This window comes from Symphalangus syndactylus, chromosome 4, assembly GCF_028878055.3.
Source record: "Symphalangus syndactylus isolate Jambi chromosome 4, NHGRI_mSymSyn1-v2.1_pri, whole genome shotgun sequence".
NCBI classification, from domain to species: domain Eukaryota; kingdom Metazoa; phylum Chordata; class Mammalia; order Primates; family Hylobatidae; genus Symphalangus; species Symphalangus syndactylus.
In genome coordinates this window covers 32,482,384-32,506,295 of record NC_072426.2, presented here as the reverse complement: position 1 = coordinate 32,506,295, position 23,912 = coordinate 32,482,384, and the positions used below count along the sequence as shown (strand labels likewise).

The following is a 23,912-nucleotide window of genomic DNA, read 5'->3' as shown; positions in this document are numbered from 1 at the left end:
CCTAAAAATATAACATGGATTTACAAAGGTATCTTGCCCCCTCTTTCACTGGGGAGAACAAAGATTAAACACTGAAGACTTCAAACCCTCATTGGACTGGAGAACATTCCAGAGGAATTTATATTAACAGGTTCTACTAATTAGCCTTTATTTGGGACTAATTTACCTTTCTTCAAGTTGCTGTCCCTAGAGGCTCAAAGTTCTTTGCCTTTGCCTTGTTACTTCTCTAAAAATTCACTGTTCTTTGTTGAAGATGTTATATAAGTGGGAATTCAGAGCCACCTCTTGGAAAACTACTCATTCTCTGGGTATTTCCTATATCTATCTATCTATCTATCTATCTATCTATCTATCTATCTATCTATCTATCATCTATCTGAGTGAAATATCCATATTAATAAACTTTTTAAAATTAATCTGTCTTTTGTAACAGGAGTTCATTCCAACTAAGAACCTATGGGGGTGGTTTTTCCCCTTTAGCTCTTAACCATAGGCTCTAATGCTGTGCTCTATTTGAGAAGCTGTATCAGACATTTTTGTTTTGTTTTATATTTTCCTTTCATTTAAAAACATGTCTTCTGGAATTGCTTGGTGGGTGGAAATAAAAATTTTGCCTGGGGTTAGAGCTTGTAACTTCTGTAGCTGTTGCAAGGAACCTGTATTGTCCTCCAGCACAAAATCCCTAATGCTACTTATGAGACTGAGATGTCACAAAAATATTTTAGCAATTGGAAACTGCTGTACTAAATCAGACTGGTACTAATTTCCCAGTTCTCTGCAACCTAGACTAAGTTCCTCTTTGAAGCTAACAAAGAATCAACCTTCCTTTCTTTTATCCTCTCGATTTCTTCCTCTTTTCTCTACTTACTAATATTATCATTGTAACCATCACAGACAAGTTGTCTTCTCCATAAAGAGTCACTGTACATGGATTGCCCCATTTCAATAATCACTAAAACAATATGGAACATATTAATACAGAATATTTATTAATATAGACTAAGTATATCATTCTACATTAATAATATAGTATTCTATGTTAATATATTTATATATGTTATGAATATATTAATATATTATTCTATATTAAAATTAGTCTATATTAATATGTTTTAGTGATTCATATTATTAATATTAATATTCATGTTAATTTTTAATAGTGCTTGATTTGGAAAGCACTCAAGAATCTTTTTGTGTCATTAGAACTATAAAACATGAACCTGCTGTACATCAGTGTGTGCTGCTTAGTAAGGATTTACTTTTGGTTACCTTAACACTTAAAATATATGTGTACACATACACACTTCACACACATTCAGAATGAAATAATACATATTTGGGAAACCAAATAGTGCTGTTGAGACAACAGGGGCCTCTGGGTCAGACACATAGACCTGCATATGGGTGTCAGTCCTCCCCTTACTCTCTGTAAGCCCTTGAGCATGTCACTCAAACTCTCTTAGCATCTTCCCATATCTGCAAAATGCCAATAATAGTTTTTGCTAAGGGCATTGTTGTGAGGATTAAACTGACAAGTTTGAATATGCGAAAGAAAAGACTAGGTACAGAGCAAATATTAGTTTTCTTCTCTAATTTTTTGAATGCTAGTCTGTGCGGCAAGCTAGGCTAGACATTATAGAGTTCCTACTTTTAAGGAACTTACAATCTAATTGGGGAATCATATAGACATATATATGTAAACACTTATTTACATGTCTTACATTTTCAGAATACTCACTTAGGACTTTGGAAAATTTATCAACATTTAAAATTAATCTTATAATTTGATTTTGATGCTTACTCATAATTAATTTTAGGAGGCTCCTTTTATCACCATCCCTCTGTAATCACCTGATGGGTTCATCTTGCCTGCTGCCCCGAAAAGCCAATTGTACTGAGAATAGCAGGTTTTTGCGATCGAGGAGGAGTTTAATAAACACTGAGCCAGATAAATGGAAGGACAGTAGTTTATTATTACTTAAATCAACCTCCCTGAAAATTCAGAGGCTAGGGTTTTTCAAGGATGGTTTCGTGGGCAGGGGGCTAGGAAATGGGAAAAGCTGATTAGTTAGGGATGAAATCATAGGGAGTCAGAGCTTGTCCTCCTGGACTGAATCGGTTCCTGGTCAGGAGCCACAAGACCCAGTGAGCCAGTTTACTGATCTGGGTGGTGCCAACTGGTCCGTCAGAAGACAGCATCTGAAAAATACCTCAAAACACCAGTCATTGGTTTGACAATAGTTATGTTATCTACAGGAACAATTGGGGAGGTTAGGAATCTTGTGCCTTCTAGTTGCATGACTCTTGAGCCGTAATTTCTAATTTTTTCATTTTATAAAGGCAGTCTTGTCCCCAAGCAAGGAGGGGGTTTGGAGAAGGGCTATCATCTTTGTTTCAAAGTTAAACTATAAATTAAATTTCTCCCATAGTTAGTTGGGCCTATGCCTAGGAATAAATAAAGGTAGCTTGGGGGTTAGAAGCAAGATGGAGTCAGTTATGTGAGATTTCTTTCACTGTCATAATTTTCCTATGTCATATTTTTCTTACTGTCATAATTTTTGCAAAGGTGGTTTCGCCTCTACCTTGAGTGCTTGGCCCTCTTTGTGGCTAAGTTTTACAAATAGAAAGACTATATCCCTTCCCACTTAGCACTGTACAATAGTAGTAGTCCTTACTGCAGTTTGCATTGTATGCAAGAAATGTATCTGAACAGGAATCTTTGTCTTCCAGGCATGTCCTTCTCTCTCTACACACTGGTGTTTGCATCTCTAACTTGCCCAGCACTAATTTCACTCCTTGGCAGCTATCTTCTCAAAATAAGCCAAATATGAAGCCAGCCAGATGAAATCCCCTGCCCTCCTCCCTAAATGGATAGGACATTATGAGTAAAAGAAGGAGAGTACCCTGGGTGAGTTGAATCCCACTGAGGCCGCATAAGCCAGTGAGGGAAGCAGCCTCAGTGAGGTCGCCACAGATGAGAGGACACAAGCTTGCAAGGGAACCAGGGAATGTTGGCCTCTCCTTGCACAGCATGATTATGAGGCTGTGAATGTATCCCAGTTTGTACTTCACCACGCTCCAATATCTATTTTGTCCGTGGTTGGACATGGAGCTGCAGGGTTAAATGAAACATTAATGCAGCACCAGAGACCACAAATGATTTTGTTTTGTACTTGGGATGGGTTAGTCGTGACAATGGGGGTTTCCTGCAAATTTGTTTCTAGGCTCTGTCTGGCTCTGAAACAATTTCACTTTCCATACATGAAAAACTGGGTCAGTGCCCTCAAAAGACAACTCAAGGGTTTTGTAGACATATCTTCTGAGTAATGAGAGAAAGACTAGCGATTATTTCATGACTGCAAGAACTTGACAAGAGCCATTCTTAGCCCAGCAAGGAGAGACTTTTCCATTTTAGCAGGTCTTACCCTATAACAATTACTAAAGGATTGCAAAGTAAATAAAAGTATTTTATCCCAAAATTTACTTCTTTCACGTATTTTGAGAGCTGTTCAGAGGGACAACCAAGCAAATAATCACGCTGAACCCCCTTGGGCACTCTCTAATTGGATGTCCTAAGTCCTCCCAATTCTTAGTCCTTAAATACCTGTTTTTCTTCTTCTCTTATTTGGACCTTGTGTCTTCGTTTAGTTTCTCAATTCATACAAAACTGCATCCAGGCCATCACCAATCGTTCTTTACAACAAATGCTCCTTCTAACAACCCCACAATATCACCCCTTACCGCAAAATCTTCCTTCAGCTTAATCTCTAGGTTCCCATGCCGCCCCTAATCCCACTCAAAGCAGCCCTGAGAAACATCGCCCATTATCTCTCCCTATCACCCCCAAAAATTTTCACTGCCCCAATACTTCACCACTATTTTGTTTTACTTTTCTTATTAATATAAGAAGACAGGAATGTCAGGCCTCTGAGCCCAAGCTAAACCATGATATCCCCTGTGACCTGCACTTATACATCCAAATGGCCTGAAGCAACTGAAGAATCACAAAAGAAGTGAAAACGGCCCGGGGTTCCTGCCTCAACTGATGACACTGTCTTGTGAAATTCCTTCTCCTGGACAATGAGTCTCAGAAGTTCACCACGGAGGAGCCCGTTGTGAGCCCTGGCCCTGACCACCAGAGAAAAACCCCTTTAACTGTAATTTTCCACTACCTACCCAAATTCTATAAAACTGCCCCACCCCTATCTCCCTTTGCTGACTCTCTTTTCGGACTCAGCCTGCCTGCACTCAGGTGATTAAAAAGTTTTATTGCTCACACAAAGCCTGTTTGGTGGTCTCTTCACACTAAGGGAGGAGACCACCCCTCATATGGTCTTATGCCCAATTTCTGCCTCCAGAGAAAGAAAAAGTAAAAACTAAAAGGCAGAAATGAAATCCACAAGCAGATAGCCCGGCCCCACAGCCTGGGCCTGGTAGTTAAAGATCGACCCCTGACCTAATCGGTTATGTTATCTATAGGTTGCAGAAACTGTATAGAAAAGCACTGTGAAAATCCCTATCCTGTTTTGTTCCGATCTAATTACCGGTGCATGCAGCCCTCAGTCATGTACCCCCTGCTTGCTCAATCGATCATGACCCTCTCACGTGCACCCCCTTGGAGTTGTGAGCCCTTAAAAGGGACAGGAATTGCTCACTTGGGGAGCTCGGCCCTTGAGACAGGAGTCTTGCCGATGCCCCCGGCCGAATAAACCCCTTCCTTCCTTAACTCGGTGTCTGAGGAGTTTTGTCTGCGGCTCATCCTGCTACAACACGGAAGCGCGTGACAACCACCACTACCAAGATACCAAACTGTTGCATCACCAGAAGATTTCTTCCTGCTATCCATGTATAGTTATACTGTTATAGGAGTTATTAAGAAATTATTGTTAGGCAGATAGAGAAGAAAAGTGGTCCTTGGTAAGGTTTTTTTTTTCTTTTCTTTTAAAGCAGCTCCAGAAACATTTCTTGTCTAGCAGAAAAACAACTCTTAGGGCCAGGCCAGCAAGCTTTGATATGCAAATGCAAGCCATTAGAAACTGGGTCCACTCAATATGGCAATTCCCACCTTCTTCTTCTTATCACAAGTGCCTTGCATCATGGCTGCCCCCAGATAATCCTCACCTGTGTAGAACATCATGGTGCCCCGCATTTGCATATTAAAAGGCTAGGGTGGGAAGGCCAGTCTTTTGCGGGCTATGTGAATGACATATCTGATCAAACCAATCCCCTGGGCCCTATGCAAATCAGATACTGCCTCTCCAGCCTTCTAATATAACTGTCTGTTTTCTACTGCACTTAGGGTTCCCTCTCTTGGCCTGGAGCCCCCCTCCCTCCATCTTTGTATGGGGGAGCTTCTTCTGTCTTTCTTGCCTATTAAACTGTCTCCACTCCTTAAAACCACTCCACGTGTGTCTGTGTTGTTTTATTTAAACTGGCTTGAGACAAAGGACCCTGGTATTCCTCCAGTCATCAGAGCCATATCAATACCCACCCTCTCCCCATTTGTAACCCCTGGAGACCACTAATCTGTTCTCTATCTGTATAATTTTACTTAAGAATGTTATGTATGGAATCATATAGTACCTTGATATTAGCTCCTTTTAAAACTCAGTACCTTTGAGTTTCGTCTATATTGTTGTGTTCATTAAGAGCCTTTTTTTTTTTTTATTGCTGAGTAGTATTCCATGGCATGGATGTATCACAGTTTGTTTAATCATTACCATGCTGGAGGACTTTTTGGTTGCTTTTATTACTTGGCTATCAACAAAGCCTGCTATCATGGCTAATTATATATGTTAACTTGGCTAGATTATGGTACCCAGGTATTTGTCAAACACCAGTTTAGATGTTGTTGTGAAGGTTTTTTAAAGGTATAATTAACATTTAAAAAAGTAGATTTTGAGTAAAGCAGATTACCCTCTACCATGTGGGTGGGCTTCATTTAATCAGTTGAAGGTTTCAAGAGAAAAGACTGAGATCTCTCAAGGAAAAGGAATTCTACTTCTAGACGACTTTAGGACTCAAAACTACTAAAATAACTCTTTCCTGGGTCTCCTGCCTACTGGCCTGTCCTGCAGATTTTAGACTTGCTAACCCCCAAAACCATGTGAGCCAATTTCTTAAAATAAATCTCTGTGTGTGTGTGTGCACACATGTGTATTATTGGTTCTGTTTCCCTGGAGAGCCCTGACTAATATAGCTTTTATGAACATTCTTGTGTATGTTTTTGTGTGAGTGTGAATTTTATTTTTCTGGGATAAATGCCTATAAGGAGGATTTCTAGACCATATGGTAAGTGCATGTTTAGTTGTTTTTTTTTAAACTACTTGGCTAACTATATTTTAAAGTGGCTATACTATTTCATATCTCTCCAGCAATGGATGACTGATTCAGTTTCTCCTCAACTTTATTTGCATTTGGTATTGTCATAATTTTTTATTTTAGCCATGCATACTGGTGCATAGTAATATTGTTGTGGTTTTAATCTGTATTTCCCTAATGGATAATATTACTGAATACCTTTCATGTGTTTATTTGCCATCTGTATGTCCATTTGGTGAAATGTCTGTTCATGCCTTTTGCCTGTTCTAATTGGATTGGCTTTTTTAAAATTGGTATTTTTGAGAGTTCCTTATATATTCTAGATAGAGGTATTTTGTCAAATATATGTTTGGCGAATGATTTCTTGTAGTCTATAACTTGTCTTTTCATCTTAATAGGGTCTTTTGCAGAGCAAAAGTTTTAAATTTCAGTGAGTTTCAATTTATCAGTTTTCCTTTCATAAATCTTGCTTTTGGAATCAATTCTAAAACCTCTTCACTGAACCCTAAGTGCTGAAGATTTTGCCTATAATTTTTTTTCTAAAATGTTTTACAGTTTTATGTTAGACTTTTGATTCCTTGATGTATTTTAAGTTAATTTTGTATAAGGTGTGAGTTTTAGGTTCAGGCTCATTTTTTTTTTTTGACCAAAAATGTCCAGCATCATTTGTTGAAGACTGTCGTTTCATTGAATTGCTTTTGTAACTTGCTAAAAATCAGTTTGACCTGTTACCAGAAAGGTAACCAAGGCTGGAATGCAGTGGCACAATCTCAGCTCACTGCAACCTCTACCTCCCAGGCTCAAGTGATCCTCCCACCTCAGCCACCCAAGTAGCTGTGACCACACGTATCCACCACCATGCCTGGCTAATTTTTGTATTTTTTGGTAGATAGAGGGTTTTGCCATGTTTCCCAGGCTGGTCTCGAACTCTTAAGCTCAAACAATCCATCTGCCTTAGCCTCCCAAAGTGGTGGGATTACAGATGTGAGCCACTGTGCCCGGACCGATTTATCAGTTTTAAAAAGTTAAAGCTAATCACTGCTCATAAGCAGAAGTCATAACTTGAATGCATATTTAGGTCAGATAGGTAACAGATATGTGACTTGGGCTGATAAGACTGTAGAGAATGAGGGCGCCTATTGTGAATGGTGGAATTTCACAGCTTCATATAGAGACATTCAAACTAAATGTTTGAAAAAGCATCATGCCAGGAAGCCCAAAATTTCAACTCCTGCCTTGAGAGTGTGTAATCTCATTAGGGAACAAATACCTAAGAGCACAGTTGGTTCTTTGCTCTACAGGTCTGTTAAAGACTGGATTGAAAAAGACCTGTTGGTCCATAGAACTCCAGCATTGAGCAGCACCAAGAAGCAGAGGCAATTATTGGGCAAGCCACAAACCACATCTTTTAAGTGGTTTCCCTCATCACAGCCATTTACATCTACTTAATTAGACTATTACTATATTATATTTATTACAATACACATAATCTAGAATCATACGTATTGGAATAGAAATATTTGTTTACATTTTTTATTCAAGGAGTGATATATTGTGGTTTTATAGGAGTCAACATATGCCAGATACTACTCTTTTTTCAGTTATGTGGGTTGCAGATATCTTCTTCAAATTGTAGTTTGGTTTTCTACTTTGATTATAATGTCTTTTGTTTTAGAGAATTTTTAAAATTTAATGTATTCAAACTTACTAATATTTTTCCTTATGGTTTGAGTTTTGTTGTGTCTTATTTAAGAAATCATCTATGCCCTAAGGTCATAAGGATATTCTTGTATATTTTTTCTAAATTTTTTGGAAGGTTTTCTTTTTTCATATTTAGATCTAAATTAAGTTAAAACCTACCTGTGTTGCAAGGTAAGGATCTAATTTTATTTTTTCATAGGACAATTGTATTATCAGGATAAGGTAGTTATGTTTCAGTAACACATTAAGTCCTAAGTCTTAATGTCTTAACACAACAAAGATTTGTTTCTTTCTTATAATTGTCCAACATTCATGGCTGTTGGGGATGGGTGAGCATAGTTGGTTCTTTGCTCTACAGCTCTTGTAAAGACTCAGGCAGAAGTGACTGCAGTTTTGTAGCTTTACCTTCTAGGATACACAGCCTCCTTTGTTAGCAATGCAAAGGAGGGGGCGGGGCATCTTTCACCTGCCATTCCTACTACTCGTGCTCATGGTCATTGGTTATTCACTGCCTCATGGCCAGACCAACTGCAAAGTGGTGTGCAAGTGTGGACTTCAGTCTGTCTGGAAAGAGAGGAAAATTGGACATGGTTGAGCACTGTTAATGTTTACCAGATTAACTAACTGTCCTGGCATTATTTATTAAATAGTTCATTTACTCTCTGTGACCTGTGACATTATCTTTGTTATATCACATAATTTTGTGTCCATATAAGCAATGACTTGTTTCTGAGTTATTTTTTCATTCTCCTAATTCTCTATTCTTGTCAAATACTCTAATGTCTTAATTACTATCCCTGTATAATGTCTTTATATATGGTGAGTTACCAAGATTTTCTTTTTCCCTCAAAATTGTCTTGTTGATTTTAACTGGCTGGTAGCCTCCATATAAATTTTAGAAGTAGCTTTTCAAGTTGCATGAAAAACTGTTAGATTTTGACTACAGTTACATTGAATTTATAGATTAATTTGGTAATACGTGACATCTTCAAGATATTGCGTGTTACCATTCATAAATACTTCAGTTTTAAATCCTTCAACAGAGTTGTTTTTTTTTTTTTTTTTGCTCAATAAGATTATGGCACATCTTTTGCTAGATTTATTTCTATAGGTTATTTTAAATAATTTATGTAATATCCGTAAAAAATTACATTTTCTAATAGTTTGTGATTTATTTGTAGGAATGTAATTGACCTTTTTTTGGTATTACTTTTATGGTTGACAAACTATCTGAACTTTCTTTTTGTGTCTAATTTTTGGTCTTCAGAGTCTCCTGAATTTTCTGTGTGAAAGATTACACTTTTTGCAAAAAATGGTGCTGTTCTTTATTCCTAATGTCTATACTCTTTCTTTTCTCCTTTCATTCCTCTTTATCTTGCCCTTCACTCCTCTTCCTTTCCTATCTCCCTTCCTTTCTTCTCTTCTTCTCTTTCCCTTCCTTTTTTTTTCTACTTTACCTACAACCTCCATTTGTACTTGACAAAGCATGATAGCAGGCTTCTTATCTTTTTACTGACTTCAAAGTGAGCACTGTTACTAGGTTATTATTCAGTTTGCTGCAGGCATTTAGTAGATACCTTGGCCATATAAAGGAATTCTTCTTGTCTACATACTTTGCTAAGAGTTTCTATTATCAATAATTGGTGCTGAATTTATTCGGCCAGCATTTCACTTGAAAAAATTTTTTAAACTTTTCTTCCAAAGCTTTTTTTTAACCCATAGTTTGCTTCTGTTCTTGGTTTTTCCATTATCTTGGAGTTGATTTCCAGATAATGTTTCCAGTTGTTTATGGTACTTTTAATAATAAGTAGATGTTTCAATGGTTTGATGACCACAGGCCTTTTTCTCCCCCTGCATGACTCTGATTCATTTTTGTATCCTGTATTTAAAACTCTACTTATATGTGTGGATAAAATTCAAGTGCCCTTGTCATATTTTTGCCTGATGAGAACACTAGCAATTCAGAAGACAGAACAATAAGTTTAGGCTGTTCCTATTCATTTCAAACTTATAGCAATTTAATAATTTATATTTTTATAGCATTATTACAAAATCCTATTACCACAAAATAAACCCTCTCAATATTCAAAATACCATTTTTGCTCAGGTATCAACAATTTATAGAGTGAGCCAAAGGGTGAATAAGGAGATAGCCAGTTTCTTTCTTTTTTAGATTATTGTTTCTTTTGCAATAGTTGCAAATACCTCTCAGTTCCTCCACTCCTGAGGCTTGCAGAGGCTTGTAGATCATGGTTGATCATTGAAGAATGTGGGTGGGGAGAGGGTTGGCGGGGAGTTGGTTGGGAGTGCTGAACCCTGTACAGTCAAAAATCTATGTATAACTTTTCAGTCCTCAAAAACTTAACTATGAATTGCCTACTGTTGGCCAGAAACTTTACCAATAATAGTTGATTAACACGTTTTGTATATTATATGTGTTCTATATTGTATTCTTAAAGTAAGCTAGAGAAATGAAATGTTATTTAAAAAATCATAGGGAATAAAAAATAAATTTTCTATTTGTTAAGTGGAAATGGATCATCATAAAGGTCTTCATCCCTGCTGTCTTCATGTTGATGGGCTGAAGAGGAGGGGAAAGAGGAAGTGTTCATCTTGCTGTCTCCAGCGTGGCACAGGCAGAGATGGAGGATGTAGAACGGGAGGCAGAAGAGGCTGGCATACTAGGTGTAACCTATATTGAAAAAAAGTTCAAGGGTCAACTGTAATTGTACCTACTTAAAGGTGAGGGCACCCTTTCTAAAATTTCACTTGTGAGCAAAGATTGCAGCAATTCTGTTTTGTCAGTTCCTCCACTGCTCCTCTCACATTGTTCTATATCTGTTAGTAAGATTTCTTAGTTAGCCAGACATCTATTGAAGTTTTCTCAGGGTAAAAAAGAAAAATTTTCTTTTATAAAAAAATTTAAAAGTTCAGGCTGGGCACGGTGGCTCACACCTGTAATCCTAGCACCTTGGGATGCTGAGGCAGGAGAATCACCTGAGGTCAAGAGTTTGGGACCAGCCTGGCCAACATGATGAAATCTCGTCTCTACTAAAAATACAAAAATTAGCCAGGTGTGGTGGCATGCACCTGTAATCCCAGCTACTCAAGAGGCTGAGGCAGGAGAATTGCTTGGACCTGGAGAGTGGAGGTTGCAGCGAGCCGAGATTGTGTCACTTCACTCCAGCCTGGGTGAAACAGCAAAATTCTGTCTCAATTAAAAAAAAAAAAGTTCAAATCAAACCACAGCTCTAAATCTAAGGTACTGCTGCCTTGGAGTTTATGTCCGGATATTTTGGTCTGACACGCAGAAGCTTCGTACATGCCTGGTGCCTGGCTGGTTTACTGATCAGATGGGTGATAAGCTGCCACTGTCATTTTATGACTGAGAGTAGATTCTATCTATGTATATAAATTGGTGACTATAGGGCATTTAATTCTAAAAATTGCGTTGGGTAATAGAAATTCTCTATCTGAAAGTGTAGCCAAATCTCCACTTGTGCACTTCTGAGGTTCCATGTCAAATTATTACAGCACGGAGTGTGTTGAAGCCTTCTAAACAGAATAACGTTAGTCCTTAGTGATTTTCTTGAGAGAAAGGGAAAATGACCACATATTCACCACTCTTCAAAATGTAGCAGTTCAAAAATGAACTGGTAAGAGAAATGGGACAGCATGGACCAAACTGAGGGTTCAGATCTCTCCCTACCTAGTACACTGACTAATACTGCTCCCATATGTTGACAATAGTTTCATTATTAATTAACTCAGCAGAGACATTCAAGTTGCTTTCCTAGCTCTATTCTTTTGTAAGTGAAGTATTATTTGAAAATATTATTTGAAGAATAAGAACATGCTTACTCAAGGCCAGCAAGGCAGTAAATCATCAAGTTTGAGAACCGCTGGTGACACTGTGTATGGCAGGTCTTGCCAAATCTGGAAACCTCAATTATTGCCAGACCAATAATTGAGCCTTACATATGCCTGCAAAAGCACATGGCTGGCACTCAACAGTTCAATGGACTGTTTAGGATAAAACTTATTCTGACAATTCATGGGCTTCAGTTTCAAGAAATCAGCAGGGAGAGAGCAGAGTTAATGTTTGCATTAGTCCATTTTCACATTGCTATAAAGAACTACTTGAGACTGGGAAATTTATAAAGAAAAGAGGTTTAATTGGCTCATGGTTCTGCAGGCTGTACAGGAAGCATGGCTGGGGAGGTCTCAGGAAACTTCTACTCATGGTGGAAGGTCAAGAGGAAGGAGGCACATCCTACATGGCTGGAGCAGGAGGAAGAGAGAGCAAAGGGGGAGGTGCTACATACTTTTAGACAACCAGGTCTCTTGAGAATCACAAGAACAGCAAGGGGGAACTCCAACCTCATGATGCAGTCACCTCCTACCAGGCCCTTCCTCCAACATTGGGGATTACAATTCGATATGAGATTGGGGTGGGGACAGAAATACAAACCATATCAATGTTCATATATCCATAAATAACTTTTTAAATCCAGTTTTTTAGTCTCTGGAATGTATTTCTCTGAAATCACTTATTACTTTGGCAATGATTATTTGTTTGGTTTCACAATTCCTTAATAGGCTCTGAGCTTCCAGAGGGCAAGCACTTTCTCACATTCAGCTCTGTGTCTTCAGTTCCTGGCACATAGATCACACTCAAAGAATCTGGGTGGGAAAATGTGTAAGTACTGATGGATGCCTTTCCCTCTCCCCCGATCAGTTGGGGAGACCTGTTACTTCCACGTTTCCTTACCTTGGGCAGCTGAGCAGCCTGTCTTAATTTTCTCATGGAAGGACTGAAGAGACAGGTCATCATAACAAAGAAAAAGATCTTTGAGTCTCGAGATTCAGTGTCATAGGCCCAGACACATAAGATAATATTTGGAGGTATACAAAATAAATAAAAGCATCCCAGTCATGATAAAGATTCTCCTGACTTTGGTTGGAGTTTCCAATACTTCAAAAACAGTACGATCCACAGAAGGAATCTCATGCCCTGCCTGTCCTCTACTCGTCCAGCCCCAGATGATGGCCACAAATGAGATAGGGGAGTAGACATGGTCCAGAGACTGAGCGAGAGGACAAGGACTCCCCATAGTTAGGAATGGAAGGAAATCACAGCTGACCCATGGAGATCAAACACCACTCAATGATGGACAGGCAACAGCATCAGGGACCAGATGTCTCTATACCCTTAGTACGATGAAGCCTCATCCCAACACACAAAGCAAAGGTTGCAGCAATTCCGTTTTGTCAGTTCCTCTACTGCTGTTTTCTGTTGGTTGTTCTGTAACTGTCAGTAAGATTTCTGTGCACCCACATGCCCACATGCCTCAAAATCCTGAGAAGGCTCAGGGGGACCTGAGTTGACTCAAGTGGAATTAAAAAGATTTAAAAACTAACAATGTATACACTCCTAAATTTGTGGACTGAGGTATATACAAGCCACAAATGTTTGTCATTGTGTGTATATTTGCATGCATACTTTTAAAAATATTTGTTTCTGAGGTTAGAGAGTAAATATTTTTTTCTTGTTTAAATAAGCCTGCATTTGGCCCTGATTTCTCAAGCAGTTAGCTCTAGTCAAAATTAGTCTCTAGCAGAGGAGACAATGTGCCAAAGAGGTACTAGAGACAAGTGAGGTCTTTGGGGAATGGATTTAAGACTCTTTCAAGAAGCCTTCTGTTGACATCCTCTTCAGGGGTCAGTTAGGTGGCCCACCTTTGCTCACCTATGATCTTTCATTCACATTAATCCAAGTGCTCATTATTGTTTAATACAATAATCTGCTTATACGTAAGGATATATAGGATGTATAGGATGAAGTTGAGACTGATTATAGGTTATGCCTATTATCCTGGTGTAATTGTTAATAACGGCTTCTTTCTTTTAAAAAATGGTTGCAGTTCTAATAATAAAATTTGAGGGTATCCTATTTATGTACCTATTTTTATCATTAGACCTGGTTCCTACAGGGCAAATCTTACGTTTTGGTCATCTTTCTATCCTCAGCACATTTTGGACAGTGAAGCATATAGTGGGTTCTCATTAAAGGTTTACTGATTGGCTCAAAATACTTCATAAAATATCAAAAATAATTCTTTGTACAGGAAAAAGCCATGATGAAGGAGAAATCCAAGGCATTTGTATCAATCAGGCTCCTTGCAAGAAACAGATGGCACATTCGAAATGGGTGACTTGTGGAGAGTCTAATAAAAGACTAGTTGTAAAGTTGTGGGGAAATTTACTAAAAACTGAAAGGATAATGCAAAATCTGGGAGGCTGTTTTGTTACTAGATCCTGCAGTGGGGGTGAGGGATAGGAGAGGGTATAGGGAAAGGGAGCTGTGTAGGGAGGGTGGCCTGACAGAGGCTGTGGTCTTTGGTTGAAGGTTGTAGCCACCCCACAATGATGCCACAGAAAGGAATTTGATGAAAAAAACACACCTCAACCTTACTCTCTATTTTTCTTTTAAAAAATCTCTGGTCAGTGCACCCCTTTGGCTGAGCCCAACAGGAAGCCAAGTACAAGGGAGCCTTCTGTTACCCTGTCTACACATCCTGAGACACACAGGCTTGTAGAGAAGATGAAGCGTGGGTCTGAGGGAAAATGGAAGATTTGCAGCAGTTTTAGTAAAAGAAAATATAGGACATGAAGGGAGGGTAGAGAAGTTTATAATAATCTCTGAATCCGAGAGAAGTGACAGTTACAATGATAGGATTTTCTGTGGCTCCTGGAAATACTGAAAGCAATGAATGACTACATTCTATACTTGTTTATATTGTTTAATTTCTATATTTCCCAATAAACTGTAAGCTTCTCAAGGGTAGAGATCACTAGCACCAGCACAGTTTCTGCCATGTTCTCAGTAATTACTGGGTGAATGAATGGCTGGAAGAACCACGTGGAGTTATATGGCTGCATTAGAAAGGATGCAACCCAACCAAGAAGACCTCCTTACCTTAAGCCATTGCAAACCCAGTAAAGGCCTTCAAAGAATGGAGATTTCCAATGATGCAGAAGGTGGCAGTGTTTAATTCAATGTTCAGGGGAAAGAGATACTGAAGTGTATGGATCCAATTTTCCATTCATATGAAAGGAATAATCTCTGGTCAGGAAGGAATGATTCTCTAGGCCTTATTATAATGTTCCCAAGTGTAGGTTAACAGAATGGTTGTAATTGAAGGAATATTTAGCTTTTGATCACATAAGGAGGTGTAGCTTGCTATTACTACTGTTATTTGCTGATTGATTCTATATTATATGTGATTTTCTGTTCATTAAGTTTTGTCCTGATGCTCTTCCAATCATCTTGCGACAAGTCAAGGAATCAGACAAGCATGCCCGACCCAGAGCTCATATACTCTCAAGAATGCTGTGTAGGTTGGTGGGGGCTGGAGGTGGGGATAGGACAGTGTGTTAGTGCATTTTAGAAAAAGCAATATTACATGAAACCAACTGCCAAGGGAACTCATGGAAGGATGTACTGACACAGATGTTTCATTGTATAGGCCTACACGGCACTCTGTCTACTCCATGATCAGGGCCAGGGTTTAATGCAAGATTAAACAGAAATGATGGTAAACAACTAGCACCTGGCAGAGGGGATATGCTCAGTAAACATTCCTTGACTGTTGAGTGGAGGAATCAGTGGCACTCTATGACTCTTTAAACAGCTTTTCAGTGCCGTGTAGGCCCAGCTTGAAACAATTATTTTCATGTTTTTTTTCCTGTGATCTTTGAGAGTCAGTATAACATAGTAAAGGAAAAGGTTCAAATTCCAGCTGTATATCCTTGGCGAATTGCTTAACTGTCTTTCCTTCAGTTTCCTTGTCAGTAAAATGGAGATGTTAGTAGTACCTATAGCCCTAGGATTGTTGTTAGGATTTAATGAATAAATATAAGTAAAGCATAGTACATAGTAAGTACTGCATAAATGTTATTAATATTGCGATTAGTAGTTAATCAATGTGAATTTAGCTCCAATCTTTTTTTTTTTTTTTTTTTTTTTGAGATAGGGTCTCACTCTGTCACCTAGGCTGGAATGCAGTGGTGCCATCTCGGCTCACTGTAGTCTTGACCTCCTGGGTTCAAGCCATCCTTCCACCTCAGCCTCCTGAGTAGCTGGGGCCATAGGTAGACACCACCATACCCAGCTAAGTTTTGTATTTTTTGTAGAGGTGGGTTTTTGCCGTGTTGCCCAGGCTGGTCTCAAACTCCTGAGCTCAAGTGATTCTCCTACTTCAGCCTCCCAAAGTGATTATAGGCATAAGCCATCACACCTAGCCTTGAAATTCAGTCATTTTTAAGGGGCTACCTCAAGCCTGGAAAAGTACTTTGGGACACACTTGTCTTTAGTTACTGCATGTCAAATGAATATGGAGGTTATATTACCTTTTTAACTATCTCTATTTCTATATCCCTGCCACCCAGGTGCTCCAGATTTTTAGAGAAATTAGCCTTATTCTGAGATAAGGAAAAAGTATTTGTTGACTCTTGATATGTGGGCCATGGTAAATGAAAAGCCTTAATAGATAATTGAAACATATAATAACAGTATGCATTTGATTCCTATGTTGAGGTTTTCAATTAAATAGACTTAGTGGCAAGGGTTGAATGGAGCTAGTGGAATACTGACCTGTGGGTGATCCAGGAAATGGGTTGGCATTTTTCTTGGCCGCAGCATATCACAGGAGAATGTTTGTAATGTCAGCACTCCTGATTTCCAGCTCTGTGGGGAATCTATGATGCTGAGCTAGAAGAGCTACAATAGCAAAGATTCTGCCTCACAAACATTAGAAAGAAGAGCAAAATGAATGTTTCAACATATGAGAGAAGACAGAGTTTTTTTTGTGTTGTTTTGTTTTGTTTTGAAATGGAATCTTGCTCTGTCGCCCAGGCTGGAGTGTAGTTGTGCGATCTCGGCTGACTGCAGCTTCCACCTCCCTGGTTCAAGCAATTCCCCTGCCTCAGCCTCCTGAGTAGCTGGGATTACAGGCATCTGTCACCACGCCTGGCTAATTTTTTTGTATTTTAGTAGAGATGGGATTTCACCATGTTGGCCAGACTGGTCTCGACCTCCTGACCTCAGGTAATCTGCCCACCTTGGCCTCCCAAAGTGCTGGGATTACAGGCGTGAGCCACCACACCTGGCCAAGATAGAGTTTTATAATACTGAATAAGGACAGCAAAATAATGATTATTAAACCAAGGGCAATACTATATTGATTGCTTCATCCATGATCTCATTTACCTCATACAACAAACATGAGGGCAGGTCTCTTCATTTTATACAGGAAGACATGAAGGGTCAGAGAGGATAAGTAACAGCACTAAAGGAGTCCTGCTATCTTAATAACTTGGTTAAATAACAGGCCAGTATGATATACTAGCATAGAAAATGTTGGTAACACCAAACTAAGTTGAGAGTTGCTAAGTGGTAGAGTCATTATTGGGCCAATCTCTGATTCCAAAGCCAAAGATTCTCTTAGCAGCACTGTTTCCCCCAGTGTGGTGTGGGGCTCCTCTGTTACTCACTAAGAAAAATTTCTGAGACTTATTGCAGGGATAATTTGATAAGTGTTAGAAACAGACTAGAAATATGGGCATGCCATGATCCCGGTCATAGTCATTGATTTATTTATAGCAGGATCCACAGTCTTTCTCTTTGTTTTATTTGTATCAAATAGAACCTCTTTATAGGATTGAAGTGGGTGCTGCTTCTGACCACAGAGCAGATTCATCTGTGGGCAGTTAATTCCTATCAAGACACCAGTTGAAGCAAAGTGGAAGGGGACATGCTGGGAACTGCTAGCATTTCCACCATGGTGGCTTCTGGTCAAAGGTACCCAAAGTAAGCATGGAGGGAGGAATGCCAGTAGCCTCTGACCACTTTCCCTTTCTCTGTCTCACCAACATTTGAGTCAGTCACTGCTACCAAACTCCATCTATTGAGTGTATAATATATACTGACACTTATAAGACAACTTTGGCTTGTTATTTCTAATCCTAATAATAATTTTGTCAAGTAGGTAATTTTAATTCCATTTTATATGTGAAGATATTGATGATGAGAAGGGTTACATGTGTTATGCTGGATGGACCCCTATTGACTTCAGTAGAGATGGCACCGTGTTCAAAAGGCTGAAGAAGAGACCCAGCAACTGAGACTTAGGGCATACAGGGCAGTCCGGTGGTGGTGGGCTGGACAGCAGAACAGCAACCATTTGTAAAAAGCATGCAGTTTACATAGCACTTTCACTTAGCACCCTCCCTCTAGCAACTTCCACCTAGCAACCTTCATTTAACCCAAAACAAAGGGCCTCAATCCCCTGTACTGCCTGGGTTCCATGGGATGAGCCAGGGGTTCAGATGTTCTTCCTAGGTAAGGAATCAATCTCTGGGCCAGCCACTCCTGTTTTCCTTAGTTCACAACCTTAACACATTCTTCTTAGACCACGGGGTCATTCTGAGGGTATGCTTAGTTAATTTATTGCTGTCAGGTGCATCTGCCATATAACATGGTAAATGGTTGGCATATGTGGGATTTGAACAAAGAAATGCCTGATTATAAGACAGCCTCTGACGCTGGTTCTTGTCATTTAATTGGGCATTGCTAAGACTTCATAATGCAAGGAGGTGGGTACACACAGTGTCTCTAGGAATACAGGCTTTAAATTTAAAACCAATGCTTCAAAGTGCATTGTCATGGAGAATGGGATGAATGTGGAGGCTGTGGTCCTACAATAAATCAGCCTGAGGCTCCAGGATTGGCTTGGTTATCAAGAAACTCTACAGGTAACAGATAGATACAATTGCTTAAATAAATTACCATGTCTTGGAACATATCAGAAACTTACAAATCATAACATCTGTTTCCTCAGGGGAAATATCAGAAAAAAAGTCCAAAACATTTGATTTTCAAATTTGAGTTTCTAGGTTTAATGTATTATACTTTTCACTTCTTCTTGCATTAAAAAATTCTGAGGAATAAGTGAAGGGCAGAAGTAGTTCCAATTTAAAGGAATTGCCTGCAGTAAATGGGACAGCAGGTGTAAATGGTAAATTTAGACTAATGGTGGGAATGCGAGTGGAAAATAATGTTGGAAATTTTGGATAAGGCATTTAGTTGAATTACAATGCAAAGGACTTGTTAATAGTGTTCTTTAACCATAGCTCTTGTGTAATAGCCTTATTTTGTGGAGACACAACTAAGATATTTGAATTGACTTGATAAACGTTGAATGTTTCTCTTTGATTAATTGTGTCATTGGCAAGATGGAATTACTAGCTTAATTTTGAATGTACTATATGGGAATTATTTCTTCGGAAATACGTAGAACTATATTAAGGACAAATCACAACCCTAGAGCCTCAGTTTTCTCACTGACAAATGAAGAAGTTAAACAGACAAAGCCTACAATACCTTCCACTTTAATATTTTATAGATTGCTGGTACAAGGTGGGTGCAAAAGTAATTGTGGTTTTCACCATTAGAAGTAATGACAAATTATTTCGCAATTACTTTTGTACCAACCTAATAATAGCTTCGGATGTTTTTGGTGGGAGTGGTGGATGATATTTGCTCTTGGTTTAGAAGCTTTTTAGAAGCATGTTTGTCATCTAGTTTGAACAGACAAAACTTTAGAGAGGAAAACAGAAGTTTCTATGGTCCTCCTTTGGGGAACGCTTTTCCTGTGGTAATTTGTCAAAACCAATCCTTCCCTTTCAAAAACATGGATTTCTTGACAGAGTGGACAGCATATCCCCTCGTGCAGATGTTGACGGTAAATTGGTAGCTTGGTGGCCAGGGGTTCAACGTGGTGTCCTTCAGGAGTGGGTTTCAAGCCTTCAAGAGGCAGCAGATGCTGGGCTCCTGTCAGCACCATGCCCTCACCCAAGTTCCACTTTTTGGAAAATATATTAATAATACTGATGTACGACTGAACAAATACATTTTGAGAGATTAATAAACATGTGCCTTAGCAATAGGCATATGATAATTCATATACTTCTTCCTGACACATACACAATTTATAAAATCTAAATATTGGAAAACTTTAAGCCAAAAGTACTGTTGATGCAAATATCCTTTACTATATGCCGTTAGGTTCACCAAGCAAATGACTACAAACTAAATCAATAGCAGTGATACAAAGCTAATACTAATTTGTCATTTAAAATGAAAGGAGCGACAACTGAAAACAATAAAAAACAACACAGTGGTCATCAGGTTTTGATAAGAAACTTGGGAATTCAAGCTACATGAAGGGGGCTAGCAAGAGCCTTGCTGTACTGAATTGTGTTTTTCAGTAAACTGTTATAATACGCGTCCTAGGAATATCAAATTTTGTCATGACAACAGAAATTATGGTGCTAGCTCTGCCTAGAGCCTCTAGCATATTTTTTCCTTTCTGTACATCCCCTCCCTGTCTTCTTTTTTTTTTTTTTTTTGAGATGGGAGTCTTGTTCTGTCTCCCAGGCTGGAGTGCAGTGGCACAATCTCCGCTCACTGCAAGCTCCGCCTCCCACGTTCATGCCATTCTCCTGCCTCAGCCTCCCGAGTAGCTGGGACTACAGGTGCTGGCCACCACACCTGGCTAATTTTTTGTGTGTTTTTAGTAAAGACGAGGTTTCACCGTGTTAGCCAGGATGGTCTCGATCTCCTGCCCTTGTGATCCGCCTGCCTCGGCCTCCCAAAGTGCTGGAATTACAGGTGTGAGCCACCGCGCCCGGTCCCCTCCCTGTCTTCTATGTGCCTTTGCTTCTGTTGACCTAAACCTGTGATTCTCTTTGGAGGCCTACCCTTAGGTACTGGAGCTGCTTTGCCTGGTTGTACAGAAATGCCTGGGAATCAGCATGCACGCAGGATGGCCCTTAGCTAGTGACTGACTGGTTCCCAGTCAGCACAAAAGTCCAGCAATCTTGCCTTGGATCAGGACAAATTCAGAAGCACAGCTTACACTTCTGCGTTCCCCCATGGGATCAAACTGAAGCTACCCTTCGTGGGACTTTGTCTGAAACTGCATCCTTGCCTGGCCTCTTCTACTTTCCTGTCTTGCTTCTCCCATTCCCTTATTGGTTACTGTTGGAAGTACTTCCTAAATGAATCATTTTACAAGAGTTCTCATCTCAGGGTCTGCTTCTAGGGAAGATGATTTAAGACCTTTTCATAACTGACATAGCATGTTACAAGTAAGAAGTCTTTAGCTTCACATAAAAATAAATACTTGTACTTGGCTGTAGGAGATCTCACAGGTATCCAGGATCCTGTACCAAAACATATGCCTTTAACTGTGTTAATTTGAAAGCAAAATGAGCAGTTATGGATCAACATTTTTTTCCTAGGGGCTTGGCTTATGATCTCTAGAGTGTCTCTCAGGATTATACAAAGTTGAGGAGAAACCCTATGCAGTTAATCCTTCATTAAGCCCTGCTGGGTGTTATAATTTGCCACTTTAGAGTTGTGCACACATTTATGACATTTGCTTTGCCTCTAGAGTCTGCTTATGATGTTGGTTAAATATAAGATTGTGAAATTAGTTCTCAAAAGGTAAATAACAAAATACTTCATGGTTTTATTTTTTAGAGAGTGGGCTTTGATGTAACAACGTCTTGACAAACAAAGTCTGGTTCCATGGTTAGGCCATACTTCCTCCTTATTTCATTGGTGAGCAACAGACCCAGCATCGTATAGAAGTTTCATGAGGCTCCTAAAGTAACCTTTCCCCTGAGCCTTATGCATCCAGGCATCTAAGTAATGTAATGTTTTCACAGCAGAATCTTGCAGGCTTTGAGTGATGTTGTTATTTGCCGGAGTTTGCAGCAGTGCAGCTCTTCCACCCATTGCACCCAATTTCACTGATCAGTAGCTCTGGCTTAGAGTCACCCTCATATATTCAATAATTCGTTTGGCAGGTGCAGGGTAGACACATCTAAAAAAGAATTGGAACATCCTGGAAGAATAAGGAAAGTACTTACTGTGTACTCTTTCTTGAATTCTAATATTTAATTTGGATATGAGGAGGCTCAGTGCTTCCAGTATATTTTGGCAACAGAGGTATTTGCTATTATTTTATTAAAAGATGAGCTAGTTTTTTAGTCTTTCTCTTGCAAAATGGTCTCAATCTATAGATTCCTCTCAAATATCAGGAATATCAATTGGTTGTTGAGATGTGGCCAGGCACTGGGCCATGGTGTTAGGCTGGTGAAGCACAAGAACAGACCAGAATTTGAAAACCAGTGAGCATTTTCCCTCACAGAAGCATCTTTCTGAAATTGTAGTCATGCTTGGCAGCTATGACTATACAGACCTTTTTTTTTTTTAAATACTTATTTAAAATAACATAAACTTTATAGAAATAATGCTGAGAGTATAGAGATTTCCCCTATACCTTTCATCCTGTTTCCTCTCATGTGACCATCTTATATAACTATGCTATATTTGTTAAAACTAAGGAAGTGTCATAAGTACAATACTCATAACTAAGTAGTGACTTCATTTGGTTTCCTCAGTTTTCTACGACTGTCCTTTTTCTGTCCCAGGGTCCAATCCAAGATCCTACAATGAATTTAGTCAGCATGTTTCCTTAGTCCATACACATAACTAAAAAGGTCTTTTCAGGTGATGTGGATGTAAATTTGTACATTTTCAGAGCCAGTACATTTTCAGGGTTCCAGTCATGGCTCTGTTACTAATTAGCTGGGTAAATTTAGCAAGTTATTAAACCTTGCTGTACATTATCTGTAACTTGGGGATAGTAATAATACATCATCTGTACTTGAGTGTCAAGTAATCATATTAACCTCATATGGTATTGTGGGGATTGATCAAGTGAGTTCATGTGAAAGAGATTAAAGCAGTGCCAAGTGGAATTCCTAGCCAAAGCAACTGGGCAAGGGAAAGAAACAAAGGGTATCCAAATTGGAAAAGAGGAAGTCAAACAATCTCTGTTTTCCAATGATATGATCTTATACCTAGAAAACACTAATGACTCCTCCAAAAGACTCCTAGATTTGATAAATAAATTCAGCAAAGTCTCAGGTTATAAAATCAATGTACACAATTCAGTAGCACTGCTATATACCAACAATGACTAAGCTGAGAATCAAATCAAGAACTTGATCCCCTTTGTAATAGCTACCAAAAAAATGCATAGGAATAAAAAGAACAAATCTGGAGGCCTCACATTACCTGACTTCAAATTTACTATAAGCCTATAGTAATCAAAATAGCCTGGCACTGGCATAAAAGTAGACACATAAACCAATGGAACAGAATAGAGAACTCAGAAATAACGCCAAATACAACCAACTGATCATTGACAAAGCATACAAAAACATAAACTGGGGAAAGGCCACCCTATTCAATAAATAGTGCAGGAAAAATTGGAGAGCCACATGTACAAGAATGAAACTGGATCTCTATCTCTCACCATATACAAAAATTAACTCAAGATGGATCAAAATCTTAAATCTAAGACCTGAAACCATAAACATTTTAGAAGAAAACCTAGGAAAAACTCTTCTGAACATTGGCTTATGCAAATAATTCATGATGAAGACCCCAAAAGCAAATGCAACAAAAACAAAAATAAATAAATGGTACCCAATTAAACTAAAAAGCTTCTGCACAGCAAAAGAAATCATCATCAGAGCAAATAGACACCCTACAGAATTGGAGAAAATATTTGCTAACTATGCATCAGACAAAAGACTAATTTCCAGAATCTACAAAAAACTCAAACAAATCAGCAAGAAAGAAACAAATAATATCATTGAAAAGTGGGCAAAGGACGTTAACAGACAATTCTCAAAAGAAGATATACAAATGGCCAACAAACGTATGAAAAAATGCTCAACATCACTAATGA

General features: G+C 38.9%; 1 long non-coding RNA gene across 1 annotated transcript; it reads right to left on the bottom strand.

Moving 5' to 3' along the window:
- Window positions 1-1,953: 1,953 nt before the first annotated feature.
- LOC129480206 (uncharacterized) lies at window positions 1,954-13,225 on the bottom strand. The gene is made up of 2 exons (XR_008656938.2): window positions 12,794-13,225; window positions 1,954-2,199 (listed from the first exon to the last, which is right to left on the bottom strand). It is a non-coding gene; the product is annotated as an uncharacterized lncRNA (long non-coding RNA).
- Between the last annotated feature and the right edge of the window lie 10,687 nt (window positions 13,226-23,912).